This window comes from Petromyzon marinus, chromosome 21 (genome assembly GCF_048934315.1).
Source record: "Petromyzon marinus isolate PM22_M1 ecotype Great Lakes invasive population chromosome 21, UKy_Petmar_22M1.pri1.0, whole genome shotgun sequence".
NCBI lineage: Eukaryota > Metazoa > Chordata > Hyperoartia > Petromyzontiformes > Petromyzontidae > Petromyzon > Petromyzon marinus.
Window position 1 is genome coordinate 1,245,845 of NC_133687.1, and position 12,241 is coordinate 1,258,085.

Genomic DNA, 12,241 nt, shown 5'->3' on the forward strand with positions numbered 1-12,241 from the left:
CACCACGCTGGCCATACTTCACCACGCTGGCCATACTTCACCACGCTGGTCATACTTCACCACGCTGGTCATACTTCACCACGCTGGCCATACTTCACCACGCTGGCCATACTTCACGCTGGTCATACTTCACCACGCTGGCCATACTTCACCACGCTGGTCATACTTCACGCTGGCCATACTTCACCACGCTGGCCATACTTCACCACGCTGGTCATACTTCACGCTGGTCATAGTTCACCACGCTGGCCATACTTCACCACGCTGGCCATACTTCACCACGCTGGTCATAGTTCACCACGCTGGCCATACTTCACCACGCTGGGCAATGGGATTTGGCGAATGCGAATACAATCACAATAAAGCGATTGACAGTGAACGCGATTTCATAACGGCGACCGTAGCTGAAGTCTCACCGCCCTGGCCATCTGTGTGCAGTCTAATAACCAAAATTTAAACATCATCACTTGCACGCGAGACGATTTTACTGAACTAATTTGCAACAAATAAAGCGTTCAACGAAACGACAAAAGAATCTTCCACGTATGCGCAGGCCCGAGACGGCGAGGGCGACCTCGACTAGCGGCTTCGGCCGCGCGAGCTGCGAGGCAACGCGGCCACCGCGACAGTACCAATGGTAGGCCTCAATGTCTGCCAGGCCGCAGACATCGGTCTGTGTTTTAAGCTAAATTAACTTAAAACGAAGTTTACGCGCTAATATAGGCGGCGATGGCTGCACTCGAGTGATTAAACTGTTAAAGGGTTTTAAATAAACATGGGTATGCGGGTAAGGCCGTGTACCATAGCGGCTGGTGGTGATGAGGCAGGAGACGGCAAAGCCACTCGGAGGCGAAATGATGAGTTGAGGACTTTAACAAGTTTCACTCTACAGACGCAGCACACCCCTCTCATCTCACTCTGCCTCCTTTCAGCTCACTCTACCTCTCCCCTCACATTTCACTCTCCTACCTTTAACCTCACTCTACCTCTCCCTTCTCATCTCACTCTCCTACCTCTCATCACTCTACCTCTCATCTCACTCTCCTACCTCTCATATCACTCTACCTCTCCCCTCTCATCTCACTCTACCTCTCATCTCATTCTCTTACCTCTCATATCACTCTACCTCTCCTCTGTCATCTCACTCTCCCCTCTCATCTCACTCTCCTACCTCTCATCTCACTCTCCCCTCTCATCTCACTCTCCCCTCTCATCTCACTCTACTTCTCTCACTCTACCTCTACCCTCTCATTGTGCTCTCCTACACTCTCCGTTATCATCCCTTATCTCACTCTGCCTACTCTCACCTCACTCTCCCAGCTTTAACCCAACAACCTCTATTACGGTTATATGGTATTATCAATGTAACGTGTGCAAACACGCTTTGTGTTTCTATTATTTACTGCTGGATGAAGACCTCCCCGTTACGTGTGAGTCATGGGAGTTGTTTGGCCATACTTTGCCATTCAGTTTAATTCCTATGATTTTATAATTGAGATATTTCATCCGGGAAATGTTTTTGATAATGTTGTGCTCTTGAGATAGGGTTTACCACCTGGAAAATGTAATTTGTGTTTGGGTGGGAGGAATATATGTGTACTGAAATGTGGTGGTGGCAGGCTGTACAAAGATGTTGGAGTTCATCCGTCATTACTACTCGACTCAGTGCCCAGAGCGCTCCCTCCCTCCTCCCCATCTCAGCAGCGCGGTCTTGCTGGCTTCCAGCGTCAACTGCAAGTTCCCCTCGGTAAGGTGATGCTCAGGTGAGAAGCTCTATGAACACGGGGAGGGGAGTAGATGGGGGGATGGGGACGCAAAGCTCTGACCATCTTGACTGTGAATGCAAGTGCGTGATGTCGAACCGCACCCTCTTTTACAGGTACAACACCTGGGGTGTGGGTTGACCTTCCAAGATAAATGTCTCTCTGCGCGCCAAACCCGTTTGGCGAGATATACTGTAGATTAATTCATGTCGCGGATGCTGCCAAGGTGTAAACCAAAAAATAGTTATGAAGGACCAACTCCTAATGTGCTGCTGGAACTCAAGTTTCCTACCAAGTGCAAAGACTTAAAGGAATTGAATAAAAAAATATAAATTCAGGCCACTCACAAAACGGTTTTGCATGTTAACGGCAATATGAATTGGTACAATACAACGCGTGTGTAAACATGCCAGTTTTTACAGCCCATTGTCAATCCACTGCTGGATGAGGGCCTGCCCATTACGTGTAAGTTATGGGGGTTGTTTGCAACACCTATTTACCAGTTTAATTAGATGTTTTTAATTCAAATGTTTTACCTGGAAAATTATGTGGATTATTTAGTCTTTGGTTTCTATCTGATAAATGAAAACTGTGCTAAATAATAGGTATTCATGTGTATTGAGATCTGGTTTTATTCTGTTGTACTTTGTCACAGTACACTGCACAGTGTTGATTTACCTAGACTGACTGAGAAGCATGTCCCAGCTTGGTCTACAGTGGAAAGGATGTGTAGTGGTTCAAATCAGGGAGGCAGAGACTTCTTAGAGGCAACACGTTTATTTAACAATAAAGCCCTAACCACGAAGGGGTATATCTGCCCCTTCACCAGCTACCCTAGGGAGGTATCTCCTCCGGGATAGCTATCCCTAGCTCACACGGGGTGGCTATCTCGGACTGGACCCCAGCTGGGGTCCGGGTCTTGTAGTCGGGCAGGTCTTCTCCAGATGATGGCTTCAGTCTTCATTCTTGCAACAGCCAGCCAGACCTGTTCAGGGCTCCGGCTTATATTGCCCATGGCGGGGCTTACTCCGCCCCTAGGCACGCCCCCCTTCTCGAGCATTCGAGAGGGACCTGGTTCTGGTCCCGTGGTCCCCCAGCCCCCTCTTTGGGGCCCCCGGACTGGTACCTCCGGTCACCAGGCCTCCGGGTTCACATGGACTGCCATGGCCCCGTGTACCCCTGCACCGTCCCTGGCACTCTCGCCCCCTAACCTCCAGAGGCTGGCACTGCACATTGAGTGCTGTGCCATCCATCCTTGATCGGCGATCTCAGCCGGCCCCCGCTAGGGCCGGTACTGCATTCCCACTGCAGTGCTGTAGATGGTGTGAGCGGCGTGTGTCGTGCCTCAGGCCGGCTTCACACAACATCTAGTGACATCCCCCGATGCCACTACAGATAGTAAACCACATGTTATATCTATATATAAGGGAAATTTGTGAATGTGTCTGTTCGAAATGTTTAGCATACTTCCCGACATGCAACAAACTTGAAATTTGGCATGTGGGTAGCTTCCAGACTGTGCACAATGCAAGAAAGTATAAAAATAAACTTTTGTATTTTGGGGGGGGGGGGGGGCGCAATAATGCATGTAATATTTTGCATTGCAAGCAGAAGCGTTACGCAGTGTGCCTGCTAACGTCACACATTCCCCCCCCCCCCACAAACCCTCCGCGTAGGCCATGTATTAATCCAAGACAAGAATCCAAGTCCCGGGCAAAGCCGGGTAGTAAAGCTAGTCTCAGATAATTAATCGGACTCCAGTGTTGTCCCCGTTCTGTTGTAATATGCACTAATACCTGCTTCATTGAGGTCGATATTGGCACATAAAATCATAAAATACAGACTGATTGATTTGAGTTAGCCATGTCTGAATGCCTTGAGGACTACAGTACTGTAGGTTAGTCGCTCGCGCGACGTAGTTATGTTCACTCAATCGCGTTATAACCAATGCGCATCCGCGTTATAAAAAATAATTGTTCCCTAATATGTTAATCTGTTATATCCTATTCGCGTTATGAAAACACACGTTATAGGAGAACAGGCTGTATGTTGAACGTCTTTTGCAAGAGCTTTCTCCAGTATGCATGGAATTATGTGGACACTCCTTTTTCCAACCCCTTGCAAAAAAAACAAACTTAAAGGAATTGGATAAACATTAAACTCACCTTTTGCCATATTGCATCCATTCATGTGAAATTTGTAATGGTGCGGTGACACAGACCTATTCCATTTTAAGGTTATAATCCCTTGTTCATCATGATGCCCTTCTACTTCTATGTCTCAATAGCGTTACGGAGATCGCGTGACGTGAGGGTTCTGCCTTTGTATGGAGGGTTGTAAGTTGACGCCGAGGAGGGGGGAGGAGGCACCCATGTGGAGTGACGTCAGCCACTAATTATTATGAATGGAGGGTGGGGGGGTGTCCATTTGGAGGACGTCACCTTATCGTGATTATTAATTAGGGGGGCTGTTCGATGTGGAGTTGCGTCACCTGCTCATGATTATTAATGAGGGGGGAGGGTGCTCAATGTGGAGTGACATCACTCATGATTATTAATGAGGGGGTGTCCATGTGGAGGATGTAACCTGTTCATGATTATTAATGAGAGGGGCTGGTCGACGTGGAGTGACGTCACGAGCGATGCACACAGGCATTCTTGGCTCATAGTATATAATAATAATAATGGGGGGGGGGGGGTCCATTTGGAGGACGTCACTCACTCATGATTATTAATGAGGAGGGGTTCGGGGGGTGTCCATTTGGAGGACGTCACCTGCTCATGAATGTTGAGGGGGGCTGGTCGACGTGGAGTGATGTCACGAGCGTTAAAGACATTCCTGGGTGATTATAGTAGGTATGTGGCCACTCAAGAAACTGTTTTGCACGTGCCATTGGCAATGTGAATTGGTACAATGCAACACATGTAACACCAAGTAGCGAAGGTGTGGAGACAGTGGACCCCGATCCCACGGCAGCCCTGAGCTCCCTCGCCCGCTGCCTAATATTCTACCCAGCGTGGCCTCGCTCTGCCCCCGGCCACGCCCCCGATCTTCCCCGATGGTTCCCTCCTGTAATGATCCCTCGTGACCACTTGGCCATGCACTGTCCCTGCACCCGCACTGTCTCCCCCCATGCACTGTCCCTACATCACCCCCGTCCTCAAAAAACAACCAACGACAATAGGGTGGAACACCGCATGTAAAAAAAATAGCCGACGACCGACGCACGTTAAGGCAGCACACTGCATGTAAAAATAAATACATGACGACCAACGAACATTAAGGCAGAACACCGCATACAAAACACCCCGCTATAAGCATGGGAGACACGTTCAGTGAAACCGAAAACATTTAGACTGGGTCCTCGATGCCGGTCCATCACTTGTAGTGGGTTTCCGCGCCTCTGCGGGCAACAGGGGTTTGCATAAAAGCCCTGAAGGGAAAGGCCCCAGGATGTCCAGCGCAACCAATTCGTTAACGTGAGACACTGTGATAGATTGTAAGGGGGGTTGAGATTCTTTCTCCGGTGGCTTGCGGCACGCACAATCAGTGCAAACTTTTATGAAATGGAAGACATCGTTAGACATCCCCGGCCAATATAAATCTCTTTGCACCGTAAGCAATGTTTTCTGGTGCATCAGTTTCTCGGCATGCACAGCCTGCATCAACCTGTCTCGCAGGCCGGTGGGGACCATAAGACATAACTGCGCTAAAACCTCCTGCCACTGCATTAACAACCCTTCCCAAAGGACGAACTGCGAGATCCCCTTTTGGCCGGGTTTCTTGTGGTCAGATTCCGTGTGGCGTTGCAAGTTCAAGAGGGAGACATCCTCAATCTGCAATTTTCCCCATTCTGCATGCGTGATGCCCAACATGTCCCTATGTGCACCCGCCACGGTGGATGGCGGGTCATCTAAGGCCGCTACAACCCCAGGTGACCCACCCGTAGGCAGTCTACACCGGCCCACACCCGACGAGAAGCACAGCGATCATTTAACAGCAAGCGCGATAACGCATCGGCATTGCAGTTCCTCACACCCCAGCGGCAAACCACTCAGAAGGAATATTCCTGGAGTATTTCTAACCATCGAGAGAGCTGGCCGGATGGCTGGTCGAACTCTCTCAAAGAGAACTGGAGGGCCGCGTGGTCCGTGCGGATAAGAAAATTTCTGCCATAGAGATAAGGCCTGTACTGTTGGATAAAGTACACCATGGCCAACAATTCTCTGCAGGTGACACAATACCGCTGTTCAGCAAATGAGAGGACGTGACTCCCGTATACAATCACCCTTTCCACCCCATTTTTAGCCTGGGACAGGACAGCCCCTATGCCGATGTCACTAGAATCTGTGTCCAGTACGAATGGCAGGGAAAAGTCTGGATAGTCAAGAGGAGGCACATTGGAAAGGCGATCGTGCAACGCAGCAAACATGGCCTCCTCCTCTTGGCCCCATTTAAATTTCTGATTCTTCCCTGTCAGGGCATGTAAGGGTTTTGCAATCGTCGCAAACTGTGGAACCAACCTCCGGTAGTACAATGCAAATCCAACAAAACTGTGCACCTTGCCCACCGACTTGGGGATTGGCCAATTGTGCACGCACGCAGCCTTGTCCGGATCCGTCGTGATACTCTTTGCACTGACAATGTGGCCCAAATACCACACGGAGGTCTGTAACAAATGGCACTTAACAGGTTTTAATTTAAGGTTTGCCGACCTTACCCGAGAGAACACAGTCCGCAACCACTGCAAATGCTTGTCGAATGTGCGGCTAAAGATTATGTCTTCTAAATAAATGAGACAGGAGTCCCACCATAGTCCTGCCAGTACCAATTCCATAAGGCGTTGGAAAGTGGCCAGGGCTGAATGCAATCCAATTGGAAGGCGATTAAACTGGAATAGTCCCTGGGGCATGTGGAATGCCGTTTTTGTCTTGAACGATTCATCTAAGGGAATTTGACAAAATCCCGACAGTAGTTCCAAAGTAAAAAAAGAGCGCCGGCCAACACATCCAGGGAGTCGTCCATACGTGGCAGCGGGTAAGCTTCTGCCACTGAGCTGCCATCCTGTTTCTTAACCAACACCACAGGGGTTCCCCAGGGGCTGGTTGAAGGTGAAATTACGTCTGCGGCCAACATTTCCCCCACCGCCTGGTGTACATGTTTCTTTTTCAACAGGACTCAGCTGTTATGAGTCCTTCCGAATAGGTGCTGCGTCGCCCGTATTGATGTGGTGTTGCAACAAGTTAGTGCGCCCAATATCAAATTTCCCTTGGCTGAAAACGTCAGAGAACTCACTCAACGACTGCAGTTAATTCCGCTGCACATGGGACATCTGGGTTTTCTCTACACAATTTCTCCGTCCATGTCCCGTCTGACTTTGCTTGCTGTTGCACCGCACCCATGACCTCACCTGCCCCTGTGGGCATGCAGGCATCTGGATACCCACAGGGACGTCTGTGTCTCCTGTTCGACGACGGGCAGCACAATCCCCTTCTCTTGTGCCAGCCCCAAAAACGTATCCATCGTTGGAGAGTCAATCGCCGCTAGATCAATGCGCGGATACACTACCTGCCCCAGCGCTATCAGTGCACTGCGGTAAGCGAGGGGCGTCTCGGCCTCCCCTCGCCTCCGTTGCAGGAACTTCCTCCGCACATTGGATGGAGGATTGAAGACAGCTGCCATCTCTCCATATATTTGGCGAAGAGTGGCCCGCTTCTCCGGAGGGATGGCTCGGAACGCCACAAGAGCATCCTCATCGAGGGCCATGGGTTGGGCCCGCAAGGCCTCGTCTTCTGCCCCCTGCTGCCACGAACTTCCTGATGGGAGACAGCTTCCTTGGTCAGCCCTTTGCTCCTCCCTGCGCCGTCGGGGACGGAGCCGAAGCCGCGGCCCCTTGAGTCGGCCATTGCCCACGCGGTCTCTGGCGCGTGGGCAATGGCCGCCCCCGCTCACGCAGGCTCTGCCGCATAGATGGCGACCGGTAACTGCGCGGGCTCTGTCGCGTGGAAGGTGGTGGCTGGCAACTGCGCGGGCTTCGCTGCTTGGAAGGTGGCGGCCGGTGATTGCCTGGCCTCGGCCGCGTGTCCGATGGTGGCCGTCGTCCGCATCACATGGTCTCCGCGGCTCCTGCTTGCGCCACCGTCATGCCCAGTAGCAGCAGGTCCAGCCTCCTCGCCACTTCTCGCCACCCCTCCGCGGCACGAGACTGCTGGCCCGCAGCCCCCTCCTACGCCCCCGCCGTCGCTCCCACAGCACCCAGGGGCTCGTACACCGGGGCCCCTGTTCCCGGGGCTGCCTGGGGAGGGCTGTCCTCGTCCGAGGTCACAGTAGGTGGGTTATTTTTTCTTGAGTATCTTGACTTCTTTTGACATCAGTTGTAGCGCCGCTCAGACAACTTCTGTAGTCTTCATTTATTTATTAAGGCACTTCATGCAGGTAACTCGATCTCGTGTCCTATGGATACTTGGGCTAGGAGTAACATGCAGATACTTGGCTAGTATAATATACAGATACTTGGCAAGTATAATATACAGATACTTGGGCTAGGGTACCACACAGATACTTGGGCTCAGATAACACCAAGTAGCGATGACATGAAGACAGCGAAGGCGTGGAGACAGTTCAAAAGAACTGACAAACACCTTGTGAGACCCAACGCAGAAGATTAATGGGTTTGATCTTCCACGAAGCTCATGGTCCACCCTAATTCGCATCCACTGCACAAACCATGCCAGATGCGGATACCTGATGCACAAAATATGTACAATTAAAAACTCTCCATTGTGCGACTTTGGTCATCCAAAACAGGACCGTGCAACATATGATGAAGCAATGCCCGATCCACAAATACGAAGGAAACATCACAGCGATACAATCAGCTGCTATTTACGCAGTTGTCTGGCTTGACCACCTGAATGTGAAATTGTAGTTGTTGCTCTGTATCTACATCATCCATACGAAATAAGAGTAATACATCTGTAATGCCAGTACATCCCGTCATTCGGGTAATCAAGGGAGCGAGCCTGCTGGGGGGTGCCAGAAGGAGGATGTAGCTAGAGAGCGGGGGGAAGGCCCCGCTCGGAGGATAAAAGGGCAGCGTGCATACGGTAAAGCAGGGGTGGGGAACGTCCGGCCCACGGGCCGTATAAGGCCCGCGAAATCATTTGGTCTGGCCCTGCCAAGGCAACCGAAGACGGGACTCGAAATTCAATCAATCTAGGAGCAAACCTGGAAAAGCAGTTGCGAGTAGCAACATCATCAATACCAGCTAACATCACATGCCTCACCAAAGAGAAGCAGTTCCAGCCATCGCATTAGGGGTGAGTTAATTAAATGTTTGACCGAATATAACAGGCTAATTTTTAAGTTGATAATTTTGTATGGCCCGCGAATGATGTTATAAATATCCAAATGACCCTTGGCAGAAAAAAGGTTCCCCACCCCTGCGGGAAAAGGGTCGTCATTGTGGGTAACACTCGTTGGGTCGGGTTGGGATATTCAATAGACTCGTGTGTAAGGGGTTTACATAGTGTTACACAGTGTTACATAGGGGTAGTTACGTTTACACCAATTATAGAACCCGTCCCGTAAGGGAAGTGTTAATAAAAGACTCGCCTAAACTCACGTAGTGTGTATGTCTTTATTGAAGCACTACACATCAGCAACAGCCATCATCAATCCACTGCTGGCTGATTAGCCACACTTCACCATGCTGGTGAATGCACTGGGCTCCACTCACGGCCACCACTGACACCAGTGGCCTTTGACAAAACACGTGGGGCTGCTGCTCTTCATCACGACATCGCCAAGTTCACAGAACCACCCCAAACTAAACACAAAAAGCAGTTTATCAATGTCACCTCCCATATTAATTATTTTCATCCAGTCTACACTATTCTACAATATTTTTTGTTTAATAGGTCTCCACCTTTCTATCTACGTGACTTTACCGAAAGAACCATAGAATATTGTAGATATGTATCTCTCCAGCACTCTTTTACTGATTAAACTGTTTATTAGGTGGGGTGTTGAAACCAATCCTGGTCCCATTACCACCACATTTTCCACCACTCACCTGTAACTCAAAAGATTTTAAAAAGAGACCGGGTAGCCACAGCAGCCAGAGGCAATGCATAGAGCGGCGTCTTGTAGGGACCGGAGGGAGCGGGCAGGAGTGAGGACCCAGCTCAGGCCTCTATCCTCACCAAGACTACTGCCAGCTGAAGCTTGAGTGCTGGCCTCCCAGCTGAAGTTCAGTGGAGCAGATGTGCTGTGTAGACATGGAATCGGTCGGTGGACTGTGTGTAAAGATTGCATCGGGCCATAGGCGTGAAGTTCTGACTTTACAACTTTATGCATATGGCTTTGCGGTTCTTTTTCTCTGGGGTGTGTTGCACCATTTGAGGTGCTAATCACGTCTCCCTTTTTGTGTGTCATTGTTTGCACTCACTGAATGAAGTTTAATACAAAATCTGACAATCAGAAACAAGTTAAAGATGAAGTAGGACATCAGAATATAATGGTCTTGCATGTACTCACTGAATGAAGTTAAATATAACATCGGACACTCACAGAGTCAAGTTAAAAATGAAGGACATCAGAATACACTGAATCGCTATGATAAAATCGGACATCAGGATACAAGCTTTTGTATGTACTCACTGAATGAAGTTTAACACATCTGACACAGAATTAAATTAAATATGAATGACATCGGAATACAATGGTCTTGTATGAATTCACTTCACGAAGTTTAATACAAGATCGGACACTCACAGAGTCAAGTTTAAGATGAAGTTCGGTAGGCCATCGGAATACACTGAATCGCGGCTATGATAACATTTTTATTAGCATAACATTGATTTCTAAGTATAAAAATGGCATTTTTGCACAGCGATTTAATACAGCACTAATCAACTATATGAATAAACTACTATAACAAAATGTACCTACACTTCGGATATCAATGCCGTTGTTTTATATCCGTGAACCGCGTATTACAACCAGAATACGTTGAATCGCGGCTATGATAAAAAAAAAACTAGCACAACAATGATTTCTATGTATAAAAAGGACGTTTTAAAGAGCACTTTAATCGACTATATGAACAAACTACTTTAAAAGTTACATAAATATCGGACATCAATACCGTTGTTTTGCATCTGTGAACCATGGAATTAAATTTAAGATAAAATCTTTATTTTCAAGACGGCTGCCCGATCGACTTTGAGCTGGGAGCCGGATCGACAGAGTGGAATCTATAAAATTAGCCACGATTCACAAGACCATACATGGGCAAAAAGACACCACGCCCACTTACTTCCATATATGGGCAAATCTCTGATCGGTGATTTCGTCGGGTGTACGATTGTATCGTATTACAGCGCCTTATATACGGTGAGGCCACGCCCATTCCGAGTCTTATCTGGCCAATAGCCACATCTGCTTAGCTTTACAATGTGCGCAGCCACGCCCCCCAATGATTTCTGACATCCGCGATTCACGTGAAACGTGAACACCTCCAATGAACGTAGGACTAAGGTTGAGAAGCTTTGAGTTGTATACTCTTAGCGATTACAATAAACAGTAGAAAGATTAACACATGGACCATGGGACACATACCATTAAAATGCGTCACATCGTTAAAGGAGAGGAAGTGGGCTTTGGCAGGACATGACGCTGAAGGTTTGCCTGTAGTCGAGAATAATGAGTCAGCCAAAGGAGGGAATGCGCCTGAGAGGACGTCCATCGAGGGAGATGGATCGATGATATTAGCTTGTGTGCATGAGATAGATGCATCTCACATTGTAGGACCACGAGGTATGGCACTGTTTGGGGAGATGTTCATCCAGCATTGGGGTTGGTCATCACTGAAGGTGTTCATAAAATATTTCTCACTTGGTCTGTTACAACAACACACAGTCAACATGCAGTATGTATAAAACAACCCTCAGGCTCAGCATTATGCAAAACCTCCAGTTCTTGGAGAACGGCATGCATAATATTTAGTCGGATATAGCGTTATGCATGTAAATTAAATCTCACGCGTTCAGGAGCCACAACATCTGGAAGGCAACTAGGCGGGGAGCTGTAGTCAATCTTTGCCAAAGCTCTCATCATCAGGTCTTCTTCTATGTGCACCCTCTTCTATTTAAATTACTCTGTTGGTTCAGATAAGACGACACGCATGTTCTTAAGAAGTTCAGTTTGGTCTTGTGGCTGATTTGCTTACTTCTCCAGTTATTGAATCCTGCCATTACTCCTTTGGCCTTTGCGATCCTCATCTTTGTGTCTTTAGTACAGTTGTTGTCCCATGTCAGTAGACTTCCCAAGTATAACAATTCATTTACATTCACAATATTGCTGCTTTCTAGTATTACTTATTTCTCAATGTTCTCCATTCCGAACACCATCGCCTTTGTCTTTTCCATTATTCAGCATATGAACACTTTCCTGCAGTATTATGCAACTTTCTTCCA

The 12,241-nt window shown here is 48.5% G+C and overlaps 1 long non-coding RNA gene across 1 annotated transcript in view; it reads left to right on the top strand.

Annotated features, from left to right (window-relative positions):
* The first annotated feature begins 201 nt into the window (after positions 1 to 201).
* The window catches only part of LOC116944679 (uncharacterized), a 45,041-nt gene continuing 33,001 nt past the window's right edge, over positions 202 to 12,241 (top strand). The window contains exons 1-2 of the long non-coding RNA XR_012942486.1: positions 202 to 637; positions 1,620 to 1,747. This is a non-coding gene — a long non-coding RNA (uncharacterized LOC116944679). The remainder of the gene's footprint in view (positions 638 to 1,619; positions 1,748 to 12,241) is intronic.